Source organism: Scyliorhinus canicula, chromosome 8, assembly GCF_902713615.1.
Source record: "Scyliorhinus canicula chromosome 8, sScyCan1.1, whole genome shotgun sequence".
NCBI classification, from domain to species: Eukaryota; Metazoa; Chordata; class Chondrichthyes; order Carcharhiniformes; family Scyliorhinidae; genus Scyliorhinus; species Scyliorhinus canicula.
Window position 1 is genome coordinate 94,894,418 of NC_052153.1, and position 25,431 is coordinate 94,919,848.

At 49.3% G+C, this 25,431-nt stretch overlaps 1 protein-coding gene across 2 annotated transcripts in view; it reads right to left on the reverse strand.

Moving 5' to 3' along the window:
- The window catches only part of rorb (RAR-related orphan receptor B), a 258,673-nt gene that overhangs the window by 164,601 nt on the left and 68,641 nt on the right, over positions 1 to 25,431 (reverse strand). Inside the window, exon 1 of one of the 2 annotated variants that reach the window (XM_038804953.1) lies at positions 17,772 to 17,801. The exons of the other annotated variant lie outside the window; for it this stretch is intronic. The gene's annotated coding sequence lies outside the window, so the exon portion shown is untranslated. Of the gene's footprint in view, positions 1 to 17,771; positions 17,802 to 25,431 lie in introns of those variants that run through there. 2 annotated transcript variants of the gene reach the window in all.

Consider the following 25,431-nt stretch of genomic DNA (forward strand, 5'->3'; position numbering starts at 1 on the left):
TGGGGCTGGCCACAAAAATGGCACGCTGGCGCTCCATAGTGGGTGGGTGGCCGGGCGGCGCAGGCCTGGGGCAGTCGCTGGTCGGGGTCCATGATGGGGTCGATGATGGGGTCGCTTGGTCTGCGGGGAATGAGTTGAGACTTTGAAACGCAACCTCCATTGAGGTTGCTAGCACTACCGTGTCCTCCAAGTTCTGGGCCCCTTTTTAGAGTAGTCGCTGGTGCACATAAATAAACCGGACCCCCGCAATGTACACATCACGGACAGCGAGTTCCATATGCTGGGAGGCAGTTACAGCCTGAAAGTTACATTCTCGTTTAAGGGCTTTTAAGCCGCGCAGGTAGTCCTCTAGCGACTCTGCGGGGCGCTGGCGGCAGGTAGCGAAAATGTGCCGCGCGTAGACCTCGTTTACAGGCCGCATGTATAATCGGTCGAGCATAGCGAGGCCCTCGGTGTACGAGACGGTACTGTTGAGTTGCGTAGAGATGCGATGGCTCACCCGTGCGTGCAGTTGGCTGAGTTTCTGCTCATCTGTAGTTTCGGAGGTAGTCGTGCAGCCAGGTAGGCCTTGAAACACCGAAGCCAGTGTAGAAAGATTTCCTTCGCCTCTGCGGGTTGAGTTATAGTTGATCAGGTTTGAGGGCTGATTCCATAGTAGTTTTCTTAAGTCTATTAAATCGATGTGACCATCAATTTACTCGAGGCACGATAGGAAGTAAACTGTGGTTTTAATAGACTTACAACTGAGCTTGCCTGCGACCAGAAGAACTGAGGGCAGACTTGCAAGGCTGCATCACTTTATACTTCCGGTAGTGGAAGGGGCCATGGGCGGAGCCGAGGGTGGAGCCCTGTACATGCTCCTCATCTACCCCTGTGGGCAGAGCCGCGCAACGGCTCACAGACAGAGCCCACAAGGACACAATGCTATACAGTGTGAACGCAATACTATACAGTGTGAATTACATGATGTACATTCACCACAAACAGCACATCTCCTGTCCCACCAGGGGTGACAACAGTCTTGGCCACTGCTACTCAAAAATCAAGGGTGCCTACCGTTCCATCCACTGACCGCACTTTGGGAAATCAGACCATAAGACTCCTTCTCCCGGCATACAAGCAGAAACTCAAGTGGGAGAATCCAGCTAAGAAGATCGTGCAGTGCTGGTCCGAGGAAACAGAAGAGCTCTTATGTGACTGCTTAGAGACAGTGGACTGGTCCATATTTAAGAACTCAGCGACCAACTTAAATGAGTATTCCACCACCGTCACAGACTTCATCAGCAAATGTGTGGACAACTGCGTGCCAAAGAAAGCAGTACATACGTTCCCCAGCCGGAAACCATGGCTCAATCGCAGATATGTTCACAAACATCTTCAACCTGTACCTATTCCACTCAGAGGTCCCCACCTGCTTCAAGAAGACCACCATCATACCGGTATCAAAGACGAACCAGGCAACGTGCCTCAATGGCTACCGTCCGGTGGCCCTGACTTCAGTCGCAATGAATTGCTTCGACAGGTTGATCATGAAGCGCATCACCTCCATACTCCCAGAATGCCTTGTCTCCTACATCAGACTCCTATTTATTGACTACAGCTTCGCCTTCAACATCATAATCCCAGCTAAGCTCACACCAAAGCTCAAAAACCTAGGACTTGGCTCCCTACTCTGCAACTGCATCCTCGATTTTCTGACCAACAGACCACAATCAATATGAATGAACAACAACAACTCCTCCACAATAGTCCTCAATAATGGGGCGCTGCAAGGCTGCGTACTTAGCCCCCTACTCTACTTCCTGTACACACACGACTGCGTGGCAAAATTTGGTTCCAACTCCATCTACAAGTTTGCTGACGATACGACCATAGTGGGCCGGATCTCGAATAACGATGACTCAGAATACAGGAGGAAGATGGAGAACCTAGTGGAGTGGTGCAACGACAACAATCTCTCCCTCAATGCCAGCAAAACTAAAGAGGTGGTCATTGACTTCAGGAAGCAAAGTACTATACACACCCCTGTCAGCATAAACGGGGCTGAGGTGGAGATGGTTAGCAGTTTCAAATTCCTAGGGGTGCACACCTCCAAAAATCTGTCCTGGTCCACCCACGTCGAGCTACCATGAAGAAAGCACAACAGCGCCTATACTTCCTCAGGAAACTAAGGAAATTTGGCATGTCCACATTAACCCTTACCAACTTTTACAGATGCACCATAGAAAGTATCACAGCCTGGTATGGCAACTGCTCGGACCAGGACCGCAAGAGACTTCAGAGAGTCGTAAATGCCGCCTAGTCCATCACACAAACCTGCCTCCCATCCATTTGACTCTATATTTACACCTCCCGCTGCCTGGGGAAAATAGGCAGCATAATCAAAGACCCCTCCCACTTGGCTTACTCACTCTTCCAACTTCTTCCATCGGGCAGGAGATACAGAAGTCTGAGAACACGCACGAACAGACTCAAAAACAGCTTCTTCCCCGCTGTTACCAGACTCCTAAATTACCCTCTTATGGACTGACCTCATTAACACTACATCCTGTATGCTTCATCCGATGCCGGTGGTTATACATAAGATACATTGTATACCTGGTGTTGCACAATTATGTATTTTCTTTTATTCCCTTTTCTTCCCATGTACGTAATGATCTGTTGAGCTGCTTGCAGAAAAATACTTTACTGTACACATGACAATAAACAAATCCAACCCAATCTGTTGACTTCTGTAAGTGGTATAAATGACGAAAAAATTCTAATAGCATGCTATTTGCATCATCTTACACCAGGCACTTTAATGCACATCTATCCCAACTATTTCCTGTATCACTCTTCAATACATTTTAATGTTGAAAATTGTATGCTGGAAATCAGCCAGTATCAACCACTTTGGCTGTTTTTGGTATTTAAGGATTTTATCCAAATACATTTTTGAACCAAAGGCTCCAACCTACTGAGGATCAATGCGTGAGGAAGTTAAGTAAATGCAGTGTTTGAATAAGCCTCTGGACAATGCTAAGCATTGTAGATTGTTTTGGTATAGGATTACCAAACCCCTGTTGAGGGCCCATCATTAAGGATCACATTTCTGGCTTCAACTGGGCAGCAGTGTCAGAGGACGTTTCAATTGTCTGGAGCTAACCTTATCAACAACTGCAAAAGGATGAACAAGTGCATGGAATCTTCATTCTCACTCTGCGGCATTGCTAATTTTGATGGAGGTAACAGCAATTTTTAGGCTATAGGCTCATTCAAGTTGCTTGGAAAATAATACGTTATTGACAATCTATCGGTGTTGAGTTTCAATATTAAATGGCAGCTTATTCAGTTGCTTCTAAATCTGTAGGTCATGGGCTAAAAGCTCTATTATAGCTTTAACATTGCAAGTTCAAGATATTAAACCCGTACTGGGTGGGGGGAGGGGGGGCCGGCAAGTGGCTTTGCCCCATTTCTGACATCAGGCCCATCTTAAATTGCAGTGTTGTGACTTGATGATTAAATTGAGGCAGCATGCCATTTTAACTGTGTGTACAACTACAGCAGGCCAGGAAAAACTGTTGGCAGCAAGGATACAGGGCCATGTAAAAGTTTTTTAAATAAAAGGTTATTGGGCGGAATTCTCCATTCCCGTGACAAAAGACACGATCCACTGGCCGTGTTGCACTCTCCCTTGAGCACTGTGCAGCTGGTGAATGCTGGGAAAATCTTTCGCAGAAGGGGTGGGACCAAACCGTGCATGCCAAAACCGGTTTTAAACCAGCTTTGGAAAACTTGCCCGGTATCTGCCGACAACGTAGGATCTATTGGCCTACCCACTGAGGCGCCATTCAGCACTGGTCCAAACAAACATGGACCAGGTGGAACGGCACCCAGGCCATCGGAGACCCCTGGGTAGTCAGGGTGGCTCCCTGGCCCCCCCCTGGGATGTGGGCACCTTGGCACTGCCACCTGGCATGGCCAAGCTGGCAGGCGCACTGCCCTATTTGCAGGGTGCCAGTACAAGTATGCCCTAGTGCCAGGGTGGCACTGCCAAGGGTCAGAGCCAGAGTGGGTCCATGCCCATGAAAGGAGGGCAAAGAGGAGGTTTGAAGGGTGGGGTTGTGCAGGAAAGGCAAGTTGGGGCCTCTGAGGTTGGAGAGGCGAGACGGGTGGGGGTCCTGGATTAGGGGGGTTGTAAGTGGGTGTGGGAGGGTCCTGAAGAGGGGGGGGACCCCATAACGGGTGTCCTCACTTGGTGGGTTGTGACATTCTGCCCATGTGTGGAGGGTGACATTGCCCAGTGGTGGGGGAGTGTGGGGGACTCATAAGCTCACTTAGAGATCGGGGCACCCTTTCAAAATGGTAGCCTGATCTCAGAGTTCAGCTCCCCAGTGCTAAAAAAATTCCAAGTGTGGGCAAAGCCGGTGAGAAACTCCCTAGGACTCCAAAAAATTACTAAGTGTCATTGAATAATCGGTGGGGAACCTGCCGGCAGAGCCAGCAGGAAACTCACTGAAAAACCTGCAACAAATTAAATTAGAAATTGTTCCGGAGAATTGCACCCTTAGTGTTGATGCAAGGGCAGGATTTGTGGAGTTTTACAACAGCAAAACTGGCGCTGCACCTGACCGATTCAACGGCTGCAGTTAAGGGGCTAGCACCGTCACCACTTGGAACACAGTCGATTCCGGTGGGAAATGGTGCCGGATTAACCGGGTCCAGGATTGACAGTGGGAGGCTGACAAGCTGCAGCTGCATATACACACTTCACCCCACACACCATCCCAGCCAACAAGATGGCAGGGAGGAGAGCGGCACCTCACTTTACAAACACTAAGCTCGAGACCCTGCTGGAAGCTGTGGAGGAGAGGTGGTTGGCCCTGTACACCGGCCTGGGAAGGAAGCTGCCAGCACCACCCTTCGCCGTGCCAGGGCGCAGGTGGCAGAGGCCAGTGAATCCCACACTGTTTCTCATTGGACTCGATTGTGTTTTACGTGGTGCCAGTGTTAGCCCCTTAAAGGTCTTTGAACCGGTCCAGGTGCGGTGCCACTTTTGCTGTCGGAAGAAACTACATGACCTTCTCAGGGCGGCCAGGATGAGTAGGCAGTACTGTGCCCCTGGCACAAACCCCCGTCCCACACACCCATAATCATCCCCACCCCAAACCAGGGGCAGGCGAACCCTCACCCTGCACCAGATGCCGCTACCCATAATGGCCACCATGGTCGGGTTCCCTGGCAACTGAAACCATCAGCTACCCACTCTGAGTTACATCCATCGGACAGTCTAACACTGTGCGTTTTCTATTTCCTCACTCCCTCCCATAGAAGGCCATCCATAACCTCTGGGAGAGGGAGAAGACTGTCAGTGGACCGCAGGACGTGCAGCTCCTCACCGCTGCAAAGCAGCGGGCCCTGGATGTGGTTGGTCCCACTCCTTCTGTCATCATTGTGGTGGCACAGTAGCACAGTGGTCAGCACATTGCTTCACAGCTCCAGGGTTCCAGGTTCGAATCCTGGCTTGGGTCACTGCCTGCGTGGAGTCTGCACGTTCTCCTCATGTGTGCGTGGGTTTCCTCCGGGTGCTCCGGTTACCTCCCACAAGTCCTGAAAGACGTGCTCGTTAGGTGGATTGGCCATGCTAAATTGACCTTGGTGTCCAAAGGGGTTGGGCGTGGTTGCTGGGTTACGGGTATGGGGCGGAGGGGTGAGCTTAAGTGGGGTGGTCTTTCCAAGGGCCGGTGCAGATTCAATGGGCCGAATGGCCGCCTTCTGCACTGTAAATTTTATGTCTATCATTCCACAGGGATCGTTCCCTCTGGGATACACTGGTCCTCTCCTCCATCGCACCCAAAACATCCCCATGCAATCGCAGAAGGTGCAACAACGTCCCCCACCTCCACCCGCTCATCATCCAAGGGCCTAAATATTCTTTTCAGTTGAGGCAGCGCTTCATGTGCACCTCCTTCAATCTGAACCATTGCATTCATTGCTCCCAATGCGGTCTACCCTACATTGGAGAGACTACACACAGACTTTGTGATCACTTTTCGGAACACATTCGGTCTGTCCACAGGCCGGATCCAGACCTTTCTGCCGTTTGCCACTTCAACTCACCATCCTGCTCTCATGTCCACATGTCCACCCTTGGCCTGCTGCAATGTTCCAGTGAAGCCCAGCGCAACTGGGGGAAAATCTGGAGGAAAAACACCTCGGGTGCGATTCTCCGCCCCCCACGACGGGTCGGAGAATAGCGGGAGGGCCTTCCCGACATCCCGCTATTCTCCCCCCCCCCCCCCATGGCCGCCCCACAACACGAATCGCTGCTCGCCATTTTTTTACGGCGAGCAGCGATTCTCCCCTAGCCGATGGGCCGATTTCCCAGGTTTTTACGGCTGTTTTCACGAACTCCAACACACCTGCTCACAGTTCGTGAAAACGGCCGCAAAGTGCCGTTCTGGAGAACCATGCCACCGATTGGCACGGCCGTGGCATGGGCCCGCGATCGGTGCCCACCGATCACGGGCAGCGGGTCCGAACCCCGCGCACTATTTGTTCCTCCGCCGCCCCGCTGGATCAGTCCGCGGGGCGGCTGAGGGGCATAACGGCCCGCGCATGCGCGGGTTTCACGCATATGCGTGATGATGTCATCCGCGCATGCGCGGATTGGAGCCGTCCAATCCACGCATGCGTGGCTGACGTCATCGTTTGCATCAGCCGGCGTTAACCTTGGCACGCAGGCTTAGCGAAGTTTGCTAAGCCTGCGATGCCGGAGTTCACGGGGCCCCGCTGCTAGCCCCAACCGGGGAGCAGAATCGGGTCCCGGGAGGGGGCGCGGAGGCTGCCGTGAAACACGGCCAGTTTCATGGCAGCCTTCACGACTCTCCGCATTTGCGGAGAATCACGCCCCTCATCTTCCGATTAGGCTAGATAGGTGCCCAGCGGTAGGTGGAGGCGAGGGGGAGATTGGCAAATATATCCTTCTGGACTTAACAGTGAGTTCAACAACTTCAGACTGGGAACTCTCTCCTCCACCTTCACCCCATTTTTATTTCCAGCAATTTATTTTCATTTCATAGAATCATAGAATCCCTACAGGACAGAAGGAAGCCATTTGGCCCATCAAGTCTGCAGCGACCCTCTGAAGGAGTACTCTACCCAGGTCCACTCCCCCACCCTATACCGCAACCTAATCTGTTCTCGATCCACAGATGCTGCCAGACCTGCTGAGATTTTGCAGCATTTTCTGTTGTTTGTACCTAATGACATTACTGGGTTGAACACAGTGAATGCAGATATCAGCAGCAACACCATTTCATGTTATATGCAAAATGCTTTCTGCATTTCCCTACAAGACAATGATCACTACAATTCAAGAAATCTATTGTATGCAAAAAGCTTTGGGCCCGCGCCGGAGCGGTTTGCACCACGCCGACTGGCGCCAAAACCGGCACCAGCAGCCTTTGACGCCCGCCGCCGGGGCTGGCCAAAAGGCCTTCGCCGCTTCGCGCATGCGCCGGTGGTGACGTCAGCAGCAGCTGCCGCTGACGTCACCACCGGCGCATGCGCGCTGGGGGATTCTCTTCCGCCTCCACCATGGTGGAGGCCGTGGTGGAAGAAAAAGAGTGCCCCCACGGCACTGGCCCGCCCGCCGATCGGTAGGCCCCGATCGCGGGCCTGGCCACCGTGGGGGCACCCCCCGGGGTCCGATCGCCCCGCGCCCCCCCCCAGGACCCTGGGGGCCCGCTCGCGCCGCCGATCCCGCCACCACCAGGGGTGGTTCAAACCTCGGCGGCGGGAGAGGCCTCCCAGCGGCGGGACTTCGGCCCATCGCGGGCCAGAGAATCGCCGCAGGGGCTCGCCGCTCGACGTGGCACGATTCCCACCCCCGCCAATTCCCAGGTGGCGGAGAATTTCTGCCACGGCGGGGGCGGGATTTTCAGCGGCCCCGGGGTCGGAGAATTTCGCCCCAGATACTGTGGAATATCAATCAAAACATTTTCCAAAACCTACACCCAGGTAGGTATGGTGGGAAAGTGGTTAGCACTGCTGCCTCACAGCTCCAGGGACCCAGGTTCAATTCCGCCCTTGGTGGCTGTTTGTGTGGAGTTTGCATGTTCTCCCTGTGTCTGCGTGGGTTCCCTCCGGGTGCTCCAGTTTCCTCCCACAGTCCGAAGATGTGCATGTTCGGTGGATTGGCCATGCTAAATTGCCCCTTAGTGTCCTAAAAAGGTTAGGTGGGGTTACGGGGATAGCATTGAGGCATGGGCTTAAATAGGGTGCTCTTTCAAGGGCTGGTGTAGACTTGATGGGCTAAATGGCCTCTTTCTGCACTGTAAATTATATGATTCTATGAACCATTCCTCTCTTATATTAACAATTTGCAAAATCATCATGGGCAACAGTTTTTACCCACCAGTTACCGAATGACATTATTGCGTTCAGAGCAGTGAATGCTCATGGACAGTACAATATTCTACCTCAAAAATGGAATGGGGTCTAAGGAGAGTAATAGATAGAAACTGTTACCATTGGCAGTAGGGTCACAACAGAGAAGACATTGATTGAACATGATTGTCAACAGAAGCAATTGAGACACGAGGAATTGTTTTACACTGTGGTTAGGATCTGGAATACATTGCCTGAAAGTGTGGTGGAGACAGATTAAATTGTGGGTTTTAAAAAGAAAATTGAATAAGCACCTAAAGAGAAATAGTCACTGGACCAAGTGTAGGGGAGTAGGACTAGTAGAGTTACTCTTGTAGCGACACGATGGGCTGCATGGCCCCTTCTGTACTGTAACCATTCTATGATTCTAAACCAGGCAGCACGGTAGCATGGTGGTTAGCATAAATGCTTCACAGCTCCAGGGTCCCAGGTTCAATTCCCGGCTGGGTCACTGTCTGTGCGGAGTCTGCACGTCCTCCCAGTGTGTGCGTGGGTTTCCTCCGGGTGCTCCGGTTTCCTCCCACAGTCCAAAGATGTGCAGGTTAGGTGGATTGGCCAGGCTAAATTGCCCTTAGTGTCCGAAAAAAAAAAAAAAGGTTAATGGGGGTTGTAGAGTTACTGGTGGATACGTGGGCTTGAGTAGGGTGATCATTGCTCGGCACAACATCGAGGGCCGAAGGGCCTGTTCTGTGCTGTACTGTTCTAAATCTAAATCTGCGATACACAATAAAGGAATGGTGAGTTATAGCTAGGAAATTAATCATCACCAGGGGGACTACATGTTTTGTGTTAACACAGCCTGAAGGAGTGATTTCCTTTTCGTTTTTGAGGTAGAATATTGAACTATCCATGATGGAGGAATATTGACACGGGTACTTTCTGTTTTGAATTGCAATCGTTCGTGGATAGATTTTGAACACTTTCATAAATATCCTCTCACTTCTTATCAAAGCAGAATACCAGCTACCAGCTTCTTCAATCCATACACATAACTGAAATCGCTCATCCCTGGTACTATTATTGGAAACCTTTCCTGAACCCTTTCCAAAGTGTTCACATCCTTCTTAAAGTGTGATGCCCAGAACTGGACACTTTGCTCCAGTTGAGGCTGAGGCAGTGTTTTAATGTATGCCATAGCCTCCTAGCTACTGCACTAGACGATTCCAAGCCCAGGATTGCATTTGCCTTTTCAACCATTTTCTCAATCTGTCACGCCACCTTCAACAATTGCACATGTACCCCCAGCTTTCTCTGTCTGCAGTCCCGTCAGCACTGTACCATTTTGATTACATTGCCTCTCCTCATTCTTATCAAAATTGTATCACTTCACACTTTTTTGTATTAAATTCAAACTGCCCATAATATGTCCTCTTGAAGTCTATCAAAATCCTTCTCACTATTCACAATGCTTCCAAATTCTGCAATTTTGAAATTGTGCAGCTAAATCATGGTCATTAATATTTAGCAACAAAAGCAATGGTCCTTGTACTGGCCACAGGGAATCCCACTGGTTCCTTCCTCCAGTCTTAAAAACAATCATTCACTACTACTCGCACTCAGCCATCTTCATATCCATGCTGCTAATATTTATGCTTTTATTTCACGGCCTCAACTCTCCTTTGAAATAATGGGATCACCCTCGCAGGCAGGTACAGCCTTGGTTTAATGTCTCAACTAAAAGACAGTTGGCTGGATTCTCCAATTCTGGGGCTATGTCCCCACGTCAGCGTGGGAACGATGGAAAACTGGTGCTTGACGGCCACCGATTCCCCATCTTGCTGGGGGCTGGCAGGCTGACAACATAGAGCACTTAGATCTAGCTGTCGATACGGCCTGGAGAATTGCCGAGTCCATGCATTCACACAGCGGCGGCTTGCAGCGGAAGTGCCGTACTTCATGGCGGAGGCTGCTCGTGGATTCAGCCCGCGAAATAGTCCCGCCCGTGCTTCATGGCGGAGGCTGCTCGCGGACTCAGACCGCGAAATAGTTCCGCCCCCTTCGGCTGGCTGGTGCGCCCCGGACCGCCCCACCACAGTGCCGCCAGCCCGGAATAATTTACCCCCCCCACCTGCAGATCGGCCCTCCCTCGACTGTGGCACCACTGGACTGAGTCTGCAGCGGCCACACCGAGTTCCCATGGATGAGACCACACGTGTCCTGTGCTGTCGGGAACTCGGCCGGTCGGTGATGGAGCATCAGGGGGCTGGCCTCAGACAATGGCTTCAGGCTGTCAATAAGACACGCGCCATACTCTACGAGTGCACTACCTGAGGGTGCGGAGCATCACGAACACGGCGCCGCCCCCGATTCGCTGGGCAAACGTGATTCTCTGGCTTTTCGAAGAAAGCGATTTCGGCGTCGGCGACCGGAGAATCCAGCCCAGTACCACTGACTGCGCAGTGCTTCCTCAGTACAGCGGAGTGTTAGCCTAGATTTTTGTGCTCAAGCCCTGCAGTGAGACTTGAATCCAGAAACTTGTGATTCTGAGGTAAGTGTGCTATCAACTGAGACATAGCCGACACTATAGAAGTGGATGCAATGAATGGATGCCTTTGGGTCTGTACCCGTTGGAGTTCTGAGGGGAGATCTTATTGAAATTTACAGGATACCGAGAGGCCTGGATAGAGTGGACATGGAGTGGATGTTTCCACGAGTAGGAAAAACTCGAACCAGAGGCCACAGCCTCAGACTGAAGGGACGTTCCTTTAAAACTGAGATGGAGGAATTTCTTCAGCCAGAGGATGGTGAATCTATGGAACTCATTGCTGCAGAAGGCTGTGGAGGCCAAATCACTGAGCGTCTTTAGGACAAAGATAGATAGGTTCTTGATTACCAAGGGGATCAGGGGTTCTGGGGAGAAGGCAGGAGAATGGGGATGGGAAACATATCAGCCACGATTAAATATCTGGGCAGAATAGATGGCTTAATTCTGCTATGTCTTATGGTTTTAGGAATTGTTACAAATTAAAAACAAGTCTTTTAACATTCCCCCAGTAGATTTAAATACAGGAAAAGCACAGGTAGAGTGAGCTTATTAAAGAAAACAAAAAGAATACTTAATATATGAATCGAAGGTCCATAGTTTAGATTTCTCAGTGAGTTATATAACCTAGTCACATGGAAGGGTTTACTGTAGATAATCTGGCGCAGAAGAGAGCTGACAATGTGCTGTTGCCTGCGCTTGTACTGTGGATTCCTAGAAGTTACAGTTCGTGCTATTCGTGGAACATGTGCTGGTAGGTCCTCAGACTCTTTTGGTAATTTCAGTCTCACTGAAATCTGTAATGCCCAGATTAATCTGGGATGGGAGAAAATTTAATGATGAATTAGTTATCTTTTAATATGTGCACCAAATTTATATTTTAACAATGATACAGTCTTCTGTTTTTCGAAGTACTGATAAATGATTCAATATTGTTCAATTAATACTGAAACACATTGATATTTACCATAGCATGCAACCATTTCATGCACAGCATTGAAACCAGGCAATATTTCTTTATGGAGCTTGCTATTTAACTGTTGGGTACAACATTTTTGGAAGTTTTTCTTATCATAAAACTAACCTGAACATGACGCCAACAGGCTTAGCAACTTTCTGCTGTTTCTTGTATATTTGTTTTGAGACGTTTTGACTATGGTTCACGTCATGGGCACCTACTCCTCAGCAACTTATCTGGCATTAAATCGTGTTTTGCAGGCCTGTGCACTGTTAGTTAGCCATTTTTCAGCAATATGGTGGTATGTGTGACAAGACAGGCTGAACATCTGATTGTTCAGCTTTATATTACTGAAACATATTATCATAATTTATCACCATTAATAAATTATTGGAAGGATACAAATGATTTCAAAAGTTTGAGCAGAGGTAAATGTTTGAACATTTACTGGCAGATGAATTTTCTTACTTATTCACTTTCCTTGGCAAGACAGACAGCAGCAGGATTCTCCGTTTCTGAGGCTAAGTGTTGACGCCAAGCAGAAGTTGTGGACTTTCACATCTAAACTGGCGCCAAACCTGGATCGATTCCAATGAGAAATGGAGCCGGATTCGTCAGTTCTGCGATTGATACTCAGGAGGCTGACAATCTGCAGCCGCATATACACACACACTTCACTCCCCCCCACACACCATCCCAGCCAACAAGATGGCAGCAAAGAGAGCTGCACCTCGTTTCACCGACACCAAGCTTAAGACCCTCCTGGACGTGGTGGAGGAGAGGCGCTTGACCCTGTACCCCGGCCCAGGAAGGAGGCTGCCATTCGGCGTGCCAGGACATAGGTGGCAGAGGCTGTGAGCGCCGTTGGCAACGTAGTCCAGATCGGCCAACAGTGCCGGAAGAAACTGCATGACCTCCTCGGGGTGGCCAGGCCGATTAGGCGGCACTGTGACCCGGCACTAACCCTCGTTCCACACACCCATAACTCTACTGCCCCCAATCTGGAGGGTGGTCAAACCCCCACCCTGCACCACATGCCGGCACTCATGTCGGCCGCTATGGCTGTACGCTCTGATCACCGAGACCACCGGCTGCCCATCATGAGTCGAACTGTCTAACACTGTCGTCTTGTGTGTTCCCCCCACCCCCACCAGGAGAATATCGCGGAAAACAGCCGGAAGCTTGAGAAGACTGGAGGGGGGGCTGCGGCCCCTCACCATAGCCGAGCAGAGGGCCCTGGACGTGGTTGGCAGCCCAGAGGAAAGGGAGGTTTGCGAGGTGGAGCTCGGCCACGGGTGAGGAAGTGAGACCCCGCTTAGTTGCGGTTTCCCATGATACTTGTGTCAACTCCCCCCCCCCCCCCCCTCCCCCCTCATGGCCCACAGTCTAATCATGCGTCTTGTCTTGTGTCTTGCAGGACCTGCTGGGGATGGGGCAGGTCCATCAGGCATCTCCCACCCCCAGCCAGTGCCACAACCTGAGCTGGGCACCAACGCTGAGAGCAGCTCAGACACCAGCCCTCCGCCCGAGAATCAGGAGACCCCGGAGCTCAGAGGATGACAGTGATTTTGCATCACAGCTGTCTCCAACACCCTCCACCATCTCAGAGACACTCACCTCAGTTGGGAACTTTAGTGAAGAGACTCCTGGGACACTATCTAGTACTCACAACACAGCTGCTCCAGTAAAGCAGGTGGAGGTAGGAGCCTCCAAGGGGGAAGACAGTCAGAGGGTGGGCCGACCCCAGGGATTAGCTGCCGTCCAGATGGGTCTTGAGCTTCTGGAACGGACAGTCCCATCGATCGTGAGTATGCAGTCACAGAGCCAGGGACTACACGAGAGGTTGTCGGCAAGCATTCAGTAGCTGCAGGGGAAGTTGGAGGAGTCCAACCGCGTGCAGGAGCAGGAGATGCTGCCTACCATGCGTGCCACCCAGGGTAACACAGCATGGGCGACGTCTGCGGTGGAGAATTGGGGGCAATGGTTTCGGCTATGGATCGGCATGTCCAAGACCTGGGGAATTCTGTGCAGGCGCTGGCCAAGGCCCAGGGCTGGATTGTCGTCTCACAGGTGACCATGTCCCAGAGCCACCTGGAAATTGCAGCAGCGCTCCAGAGTGTGGCCCAGTCACAGCAGGCCACGGCCGAAACATCGGGCCGCATTGCCCAGGCACTGGCCGACGTGGTGCAGACAAAGAGGGAGGTGGCCCAGTCCCAGAGGGAGATGGCACTGTCATTGGTTGATGTGACAGATCCAGAAGTTGGTGGCACAGTCAATGGGTGATGTGGCACAGTCCCAGATGGCGATGCTCCACATCCTGTGCTCCATGGCCACGAGCATGCGGACCCTGGTCAAGACAACAGCAGACCCCTAGAGCTGGTAGTGTCAGGTAGCGGGGGAGCCTCAGGGGATAGCTCTGCTCACATCCCATCCTATGGAGTAGCTGGGGGGCCATCTGGCATTCTGAGGGAGGAGGTGGTATTGGGGCACATTAAACACCTGTTACCACTGTTACAACCCGAGTGCTCGGTCTGATGGGTTCCACATCCCCCGACCGTCCCCACCACCCCAGTGATTTGATGGGACCATGTAATAGAATGGCCAGCTCGCATGCAGGGATCACCCAGTTGGATGCGGGAAAGCGCAACCGTGGGCAGGAATCAGACATTGTCAAACGATGCGGAGCACTAGAGCTTATCGCAGAGTGAGTTGTCATCATCCTCCATCCCGTGGACCAGTTTGATGCGCAGCTGAGGTCACATATCAGCTGAAAGTTCGAGTGGAACCCCTTTCGGTTTGTGTAGAACAGCCCGACATCTGCAGGTACCCGCAGGAGGACATGTATTCCGTTGATCACCCCCTGGACCTGGGGCATCCTGGCGGGTGGAGAACCTCGCTTCCCAGGCAACCTGGTTGGCGGAGCCCATTTAAGTGAATGAATTGTGCCGACTGGGCATGCAGGGCCTCCCTGGTGGCACGGATGCACCTGTGAAATCCCGGAGAAGTCTCCACTTGGCACCTGGACGGACCCCGTGGTGTAAAGGTTCAGAGCGACCGTCACCTTGACGGCCACTGGGAGCGGGTCCCCCCCCCCCCATACTCCTGCTGTGCCAATTGAGCCATCATCTGGCAAATAAGCTGCACTGTCGCTCTGCTCAGCTGGAGTCTTTGACGGCATGCCAGGACTGGCAGGTCCTTGAATGACTAGCGGTGCTGGCCAATGAGACATCATGCGGCAACTCTTTGGAATCCCCTCCTCCTTAACCTGTTGGGTGGCTCGCTCTCCATCCTGGGTGGCTGTCACCTGTCCCTCTGCAGCGAAATCTGCTGCTGCACACTCCACGGCTGCCCACTCCGCTGCTGCAGCTTCCTCCTCCTCCTCAAGCAGCCCCAGCTTGTACAATCACAGAGCATTTCCCAGGGTTGCGGCAACTAGCAGGAAGGCCACCATTGCTGGTTGTATTCCAATATCCATTGTCTGCAGGGGCCGAAAGACCGACTTGTTAGCATGGTGCATTCCGAACCAGGTCCACTGGGCTACATGGTGGCCACAATTGGCAACCCTGACCAAGGGTTTAGCTCACTGGGCTAAAGAGCTGGCTTTTAAAGCAGACCAAAGCAGGCCAGCAGCACGGTTCAATTCCCGTACCAGCCTCCCTGAGCAGGTGCTGGAATGTGGCGCTAGGGGCTTTTCACAATAACTTAATTGAAGCCTACTTGTGACAATAAGCGATTTTCATTTTTCATTTCATTTTTCAACCCAGCATCCCGGCAAGGGAAATGACAAACGGCAAAGCCAGCCCCATCAACCCTGCAAAGTCCTCCTTACTAACATCTGGGAGCTTGTGCTAAAGTTAGGAGAGCTCTCACAGATTAGCCGGGCAACAACCTGACATAGTCATACCCACAGAATCATACCTTACAGATAATGTCCCAGACACCGCTATCACCATACCTGGATATGTCCTGACTCACGAGCAAGACAGATCTAACCGAGGTGGCGGCACAGTGGTATACAGTCAGGAGGAGATGCCCTGGGAGTCCTCAACATTGACTCTGGACCCCATGAAGTTTCATGGCTTCAGGTTAAACATGGGAAAGGAAACCTCCTGCTGATTATCACGTACCGGGACCCTCAGCTGATAAATCAGTACTTCTCCATGTTGAATGCCACTTGGAAGAAGCACTGAGGGTGACAAGGGCACAGAATATACTCTGGGTGGGGGGCTTCACTGTGCATCACCAAGAGTGGCTCGGCAGCACCACGACTGACTGAGCTGGCCGGACCCGAAAGGACACAACTTCTAGATCGGGACTGCAGCAGGTGGTGAGGGAGCCAACGAGGGGGAAAAACATGCTTGACCTCATCCTCACCAACCTGCCTGCTGCAGATGCATCTGTCCATGACAGTATTGGTCGAAGTGACCACCGTACTGTCCTTGTTGAGACAAAGGATCGTCTTCATATTGAGGACACCTTCCATTATGTTGTGTGGCACTACCACCATGCTAAATGGAATAGACGTCAAACAGATTTAGCAACTCAAGACTGGCATCCATGAGGGGCTGTGGGACAGCAGCAGCAGCAAAATTGCATTCAACCACAATCTGCATACCGAAAAATGAGGTGTCAACCTGGTGAAGCTACAGCACAGGACTATATATGTGTGCCAAACAGCATAGGCAGCAAATAATATACAGAGTGAAGCGACTCCACAACAAACTCATCAGATCTAAGCTCTGCAGTCTGCCACACCCAGCCATGAATCGGAGTGGACAATTAAACAACTAACATGGATACCCATCCTCAATGATGGAGGAGCCCACCCTATCTGTGCAAAAGGCAAGGCTGAAGAATATGCAACAATCTTCAGCAAGGAGTGCCAATCCATCTCATTCTCCTCAAAGATCCCCAGTATCACAGATGTCAGTCTTCCACCAATACGATTCACTCCACGTGATATCAAGAAGTGTCTGAAGGCACTGGATACTGTAAAGGCTATGGACTCTGACATTATTCCGGCAATAGTACTGAAGTCTTGTGCTCCAGAACTTGCTGCACCCCTAGCCAGGATGTTCCAGTACAGCTACAGCACGGGCATCTACCCGGTAATGTGTAAAATTGTCCAGGTGTGTCCGATGCAGAAGAAACAGGATAAATCCAACCCAGCCAATTACCACCCTATCAGTCTATCTTCACCATCAGCAAAGTGATGGAAGAAGTCATCAACAGTGCTATCAAGCAGCACTTACTCAGGAATAACCTTCTCAGATGCTCAGTTTGGGTTCTTCCAGAATCCCTGACCTCAATACAACCTTGGTTCAAACATGGGCAAAAGAGCTAAATGCCAGAGATGTGGCGAGTGTGACTGCCCTTGACATCAAGGAAGCATTTGACCAAGTATCGCATCAAGGTTGGACAGGATAGCTTTTCATTTGAAAACTTACATTCATCTGAAAGTCTTATCACCCTGTAAATGCACGCAAACGAGGAATGTAACATACGGTATCAAAAGCTGTGAAAGTTGCCATTTCAACAGAAATGCCATATCTAAAAAATGGTTACAGGCTTTAAGTTACAACCCCCACGGAGGTCAAGGGGGGATGGATCATCTGGTTCTCTGTGACCTCTACTGAATATGAACTTCCCCGGTAACAGGACAGGGCTTCCCCTTTAACGATGGCAGCCCACATAGTATAAAAACCCCGACTGGTGTAGGTCAGGTTGGGAGACCCTTCGGGATGTGGAGTTAGTCTTTTGTATATCTAAAACAAACTTTTATTTTGAATTCTACCATTCATTCATTCTGCATGATCTCCGTTTGGATTCTACAATCTACAAATCAATTATGATTAAATTCTCCAGAAATTCTGTTAAAATACGTGTAGACATCAAAACCTGATCAACTGGGCGGCAATGTGGCATAATGGTTAGCACTCCTGCGTCACAGTGCCGAGGACCTGGGTTCAATCTCGGCCTCGGTTCATTGTCCATGTGGAGTTTGCTCATTCTCCCAGTGTCTGCGTGGGTCTCACCCCCACAAACCGAAGATGTGCGGAGTAAGTAGATTGGCCATACTAAATTGCCCTTTAATTGGAAAAAAAATTGGGTACTCTAAATTTATTCTTTAAAAAACCTAATCACAGTTTTGCGCCTTGATTTCTTTAGAATTAACCTGTGCACAGACTGAGCCCCTTCAATGAAAGTCAAGTGAGCATTGTGAATGATATATGGCACAGCATTGCTTCATGATGCGGCTACAATAGAACACCATTGAAACATTAAATAAATTGGACACTGGAGAACAGAATGAGAGGTGGTGGGACAGATCCACAGGCATTAGACTGTAAGAATATTTTTTGCGATAATGGTGTTTAAGTTGTTTTAAACTTGGCCAATTGGATGAAGGCAGCATCTTCAAATAAAACCTGTCTTGTTTATATTGGGAGCTCTCCCAGGTCATATTACTTCAATTTTGTCAGTGCAGTGCACTCAGAAGAGCTCTATCCTGACTGGTAGGTTGGGCAAGAGCAAGAATAGGACAGTGCTATTTTTATTGCCTTGACTTATGATGACAGAGCGACAGGATTCTGATGTGAATTGTATCATTGCATTTGGCAAGCAAAGACAAGAATGGCACCAAACAATTCATTTTTAAGGAACTTACTGTATCATCACAGAGGGCATTGCACTAAAGTTTGGCAAAGGCGGAAGGAATAGAATATAGAATTTATCTTCTCCTGTCCAGTCCGGATTCAAACCTGGTCATGAAAGTGAAAACAGCTTTCTAAAATATTCTGCCAGCCAGTCTTAGACTGACATGTATTTTGGAAATCACACGGGAGATTTCCATATCAAAGGTTATACATTACGTATATAGTTTCCCACGCACTTAAAGTACAGCATAAAACATTTAAGCCTCATTACCAGTCGACACAGTACAAACGTTAGCCCATATTTCTTGCCTTCGATGATCGTAAACTTAATTTAAAGTATTGTAAATATTTTAACTTTAATGCTTACTTTAAAAATAACTATGGCCAGGTACTTGACATGTCAACTTTGCCATTTTTGTAGTGTCACTGCAGGCAACACTCATCTAATGGAGTACTGCCTATGGTTGAATTGGATTCGTTTTAATACGTCACTGTTGAATAAATTGTTGAAGGTGAACGACTTAAATCAAATTGGAATGCATCATTGCCACATTTGTGTATGGTGACATTGATGGAAATGGTGTACCCCTATTCTGGTTCTTTCTTATCCAAAACACAAACCCTTTAAAAAAAAAGTCATTTTTCAAAAAAACTACTTTCAGATACAAATGACTTTTACAACACAGTGACATGAAATGGGAAGAATTGGTTAACCATCTCTAGATTGGAATATGCCAAAATGGTGGAAAGATTGGAAATAATTGAATGACCCCTTGTCATTTAAACCTTTAAAGCATTTGTGGTCCCAGCATTTCAGAGGTCTTAAGTTAATTTGGAATTCATCAAATTTACCTAAATTAATAGGACAGATAAGTGGTGGAAGACTGGTATGAACGGAGGAAAAAGGGGTGAAGAATTGTCTGAATAGAGAAGGGATGAGGGGTTAAAAATGGTTTCAACGGTGATGTCCACAGATCAGGATATGTCCTTTTTGTGCCCTGACAGTTTGAAGCCCTTCTAGAGTTCTGCAGATGCCAATGCGAGCCACAAGGTGGCAGTATCACCTACCCCTTTCCATGAAATGATTCCTCCCAGATAAATAATCCCTTTTTTTTATTTGGTGTTTACAGGAACAAAATAAGTGGAACCGTCGTATCAAGTAGGCTTATGGATTTATTTGGAAATATAATCTGCAAGGTAAAAAATCTTCACGCTAAAATATAATGTTTAGTCTTCCAACAGATCTTGGTGCAGCTTGTGAAAAGGATGACACTACTCCAGCAAAAACCTGACATGACGTTTATACTTCAGAAGTATGGTTTTATATGGATTACCTTATTGCAATTGTTATCAACATTTCTTTACCAAGCCGCTGAAACCATTCAGTGGGTGTTTGTTCACATTTTAAGCCTTTAAAAGGTCGGACCTACAGTTAGTGTTGTGTGTATAACTGTTAACTAAATCACAAATGCACCTGAAGGAAAACACATTGATACCACAAATGTATAGTTAGTTAAACATTCTGAACTAAATCAAAGTTACATTTATACAACATGCAATTCAATGCAAATATAGCACCTTTGAAGGATTTTACAATTTACAAATCACAGTGTGCGATTCAAGTATTTTGATACAAACATTAGTACAGATGTTTTGGGATGTGTTGTTTTTATTTGTATGTGCAGTATTTTATTCTGGAATGTACTATCACGATTCAATTACTCCCCATTGTAATTTCTTTAATCTGTCTGAGAACATCTTGGGCAGTGTTGCCACAAAATGCTCAGTAACGGTGACCATGCTATGGTGTCCGTTGTAGCCATCTGTGATGGCCACCTGCAAAGGACCATGGGAATTGTGGCCAACCCAGGACTCAGACAGATACAGAACTTCTGTGCATTTGCAACCCAGATAGCGAGACCTGATCATAGCCCCCGCTCTTTTACATTCTAATGGCCCATTTTCCCGGAACAATAGGACTGTACTCAAGAAACCGATACAGCCAAAGGCTGGTCGGCGCCACTCCCTTTACTCAGAGAGCCCAACTGCCAAGGTCAATGACATCTAAGGACCCGCCCAGCTACCAAGGCATCCGCTCCTTTATTGCCAAAATTGAAGGCAGTGATCAAAGCCTGTCGAATTATTGGATCCAAGGTTAAAGACCGCCCAAAGAGCGCAAAATCCCAGAAGGATTAAAAAAAAAGAGGACACAGCCATGTGTTCTGTCTCTTTTGGATCCGGCCTGTGCCAGCCTCCTTTGAATCCGGCTTGTGCCAGCCCAACTGCGGCATAACGACCAGACAGCCAAGTTCAAGACCAACGATCGCTACCTGACGGATGAGCCCAGCAGAAACAGAGCCACTTCTTCAAACCAGCCAAGATAAAGGCCTTATCCACTTTCACAGTGCCGGTCGCCTGAAGTTAAGTATAGGTAATTGTTGTTGATAGGTGTAGTTTAACTTGTAGTATATTGTGCTTGCATGTCGAAGTAACCCTTGTGTGTAAAGAAACCGGGCGTGATTCTCCGCCCCCCACGACGGGTCGGAGAATAGCGGGAGGGCCTTCCCGACATTTTTCCCGACCAGTCGCTATTCTCCCCCCCCACGGCCACCCCACGACACGAATCGCTGCTCGCCATTTTTTTACGGCGAGCAGCGATTCTCCCCTATGCGATGGGCCGATTTCCCAGGCCTTTCCGGCCGTTTTCACGAATTTAAACACACCTGCTATCACAGTTCGTGAAAACGGCCGCAAAGTGCCGTTCTGGAGAACCCTGCCACCGATTGGCACGGCCGCACCATGGCCGTGCCAAAGGTGGCATGGGCCCGCGATCGGTGGGCACAGATCACGGGCAGCGGGTCCGATTCTCGCGCACTCTTTGTCCCTCCGCCGCCCCGCAGGATCAGTCCGCGGGGCGGCTGAGGGGCATGACGGACCGCGCATGCGCGGGTTTGACGCATATGCGCGATGACGTCATCCGCGCATGCGCGGGTTGGAGCCGTCCAACCCGCGCATGCGCGGCTGACGTCATCGTGCGCGTCAGCTTCCGTGAATTTTGGCGGCCGGGTTTAGCGAACATTCGCTAAGCCCGCGCTGCCGTTCTTCCCGGGGCCGCGATGCTAGCCCCGATCGGGGGGGGGGGGGTGAATCGGGTCCCAGGAGGGGGCGCGGAGGCTGCCGTGAAACACAGCCAGTTTCAAGGCAGCCTTTACGACTCTCCGCATTTGCGGAGAATCGCGCCCACCATCTTTGAACTTGAACTGACTGGTTGTGTGGTAATTTGACCGATATACGGGAAAGCCTTGTGGTTCAGTAAGAGAAACAGAAACACCCACAGTATTGGCGACGCTGTTGGGACATAACATCATATCATAAAAGAGCCTCATAATCATGTTGGCAACTCTAAAGAGCAACATTATAGTATTCTATTAAATTGGCAACACCGTCCTTCGGCTTTTGACATAGCTGACCATATCATTCCCCCACCCAACGTCTCTCCATTGTGAGGAATCCCTGTGACATTGCTCCCAGAAGGCCTGATTCACACCTGTCCCAGGGTAGAGGTTGGATTTTATGGCTCCCCATCAGGTGTGTGGGGTGGTGGGAGAAGGTGCCCACAAGGCCGCTCACCCCTAGGCTTATTAAAAGGCCTTATGATGCCAATTATTGCCCACTTAACACCCTCAATCTGCCTTAATATGCTGGGCACTGACAGGCAGGTGAAGGAGAGAAGGCCATATTTTAAACACAACCCTGGTAAAAAGCATGAAGGAAGGGGGTATAGATCCTTCTGGGCACCTCCCCCATGGAAATGTCCTCCCCCCCCACCTGCTCACCAAAGCCCACCCAACCCCCCACTCCTGAAGGTGCCCAATCCTTTCTCGTCCAAAAAGACCAGGACTTCTCACTCTGGATGCCATCAATCTCCTTCAGAGGACTGCTTGCAGTTCCAACAGCTCTCAAAGGTAGGACTTCCTCCCACTGACAGGTGGAAGTCTGGCCCTCACCTCATTAAGATTGCCAGAATATGTTTTAACTGTGGGGTGGCCTATTGCGATTGACTTTTCTTCCACAGGAGGAGAACAGTACACCCTATGTAAAATTCAGCCCTGGGTAGCCAATACACAACCTAAAATTACTACCCTTATGACTCACATGGTCACCTGTGGTGTGTGATAATGTTCCATCTCAACCCTCATCTCTCCCAATCACCATATAGCAGGTCTGATTTGAACCTGCTTCCCCAGAGCATTACCCTGGGTGTCCGGATTACTAATCCAGTGACAATACCACTATGCCACTGCCACAAGGTGTAGCAAAATGAAGAAAAGAAAAATAGAAATGAGAGCCCGATTGTAACTCCAGGGGAAAAAAGTATCATAATAATCATCTTTATTATTGGCACAAGAAGTCTTACATTAACACTGCAATGAAGTTACTGTGGAAAGCCCCTAGTCACCACATTCCGGCACCTATTCAGGTACTCTGAGGGAGAATTCGGAATGTCCAAATTACCTAACAGCACGTCTGTCGGAGTATGGGGACTGATTCAATAAACCTAGACCTCTGTGACGACCTCCACTGACTTTTTGCTAAAAGTCCATTGGTTCGCGCCCTCAGTCTCCTTCTTGTAGTTGCATATGTATGTGCATCGGAGTATGTGCGGGGGTTAAATAAGGGAAAAATGAGCTCATCAGGAAGCTGACTACAACTTGTCATCTTCTGGGTTTGACAGAGGCAAGACAAGGAGTGGGCAGCGAGCCCAGTCCCAGGAGGTAGTTTCTCTTTGAAATACGTTAATGGCTTTGGGGAGTTAGGAGGTGGAGTTGCCACATTCTCAGGCTCTGACCTGCTCTTGTAGCCACAGAATCTATTTGGCAGGTCCAGTTAAGATCCTCCTGGGATTTGGATGGTATCGGATTAAGCAATGGTGATGCCATTGGATAGGAAGGAGAGATGATTATATTCTCTCTTGTTGAAGATGACCATTGCCTGTACCTTAGAACATAGAACACTACAGCGCAGTACGGGCCCTTCGGCCCTCGATGTTGCGCCGACCTGTATGTCAAGCTCAAACCTGAATATTATCCAGATCCTGCTGCATGCAAGCACAAGCTGCTTCAGTTTCTGAGGAGTTTCAAATGCTACTACACACTGTGCAGTCATCAGCGAACATTCCAACTTCTGAATTTGTGGTGGAAGGAAGATCATTTAAGCAGCTGCAAATGATTGCGCCTAGGATACTACCTTGAGGAACTCCTGTAGCAATATATTGTGCCCTCCAATAACTAAAACCAGCCTCCTTTGTGCTAAGTATGACTTCAAAACTCGGTCAATATTAGTGCTATCCAGCCACTATTGATGATGGGCATTGGTTTCGCACATAGAATACATTCTATATCCTTGTTACCCTTTGTGTCTCTTCCAAGTGATGTTCAATATGGAAGGGTACTAATTTATTAGTTCAGTAAGAAGTCTTACAACACCAGGTTAAAGTCCAACAGGTTTGTTTCAAATCACTAGCTTTCAGAGCACTGCTCCTTCCTCAGGTGAATGAAGAGGTATGCTCCAGAAACATATATATGGACAAAGTCAAAGATGCAAGATAATGCTTTGAATGTGAGCATTTGCAGGTAATTAAGTATTTTCAGACCCAGAGAGAGGGGTAATCCCAGGTTAAAGAGGTGTGAATTGTCTCAAGACAGAACAGATCCAAGCCTTGAGACACATATGGACATTGAGGAAAATCCAAGTGTCAAGAGTCCCAGGGTGGGGAATAGGGGCGGGGGCGGTGAGTGTGAGGCCCAGAATTCACCATGGCTTCAGGGGCGGTGGGGAGTACACCCCAATCAGAAGGGGGTTTCTGATGAAGGCATCCCCCAACCCTCACCCTAGCCTTCCTGCCCAAGATCTAACTTGGATTAATTTTGGCCTTCCCCCATGGGGCTTCACTCTGCCCACCAGCCTAAGCATGGAGGATGGGTGGGAAGCAGCCCGTAAGTGGCCAATAATGGCCATTCCATTTAATATACTTGCATAGTCTGTTGATTAAGCAGAGCTATTAGATTAATTTGACCCTAAATTTTACTCCTCTCCTCCCCACCATTTGACAGGTTTTTAGGCTGGAGGTGGGTGGGGGATTGGTGGTGCGACATTGCAGGGATGGGGAGAAAATGGAGCTAACATTTCAACTCTGGATGACTCTTTGTCAAAGCTCTGACAAAGAGTCATCAAGACTTGAAATGTTAGCTCCCTTCTCTCTCCACAGATGCTGTCAGACCTGCTGAGATTGGCCAGTATTTTCTGTTTTTGGTTCAGATTCCAGCATCTGCAGTAATTTGCTTTTATATTATTGCAGGGATGGGATTCCCTCCGTGTTCTTGCCCGCCCCGATCTCACAGCGATTTTATGCTGAGGTGGGCAAGGCCTCAGACGGGAAGGCAACAGGCTATTGCGCACCATTAGCCTGGAGAGAAATGCTTAAGGCTTGTTAATTATGGAGCACCTGACAATGTCTTCATAAAGCAGTCCAACTCCAGAGAGGAACCTTTCCAATCTTGCCTTTGATTATCAACCAGTAGTCAATGACCAAGTAGATCTCCCAACTTTCCCAAATTGTTTGCAAGGTCAGCAAAGCCCAGTTTTTAGTAATATGGAGGAAAACAAAGCATAAGCATTTCAGATGTATAGCAGGCCTGTCACTACCTGATTTGGATATACATTCCCCAGCAGAGATGCTGCAGAGTGCCACTAAAACATTGGGTAGATTTGCACAGTTTGGCTTTTAATCAGGTGGAGTGTATCACATCACATAACCTGCGTGATTTTCATCCAGGTTATATAATCCACTTCTCTAGATTATCGCACCCCATTAATCTTTATCTTTTTCAAATTCTAATACA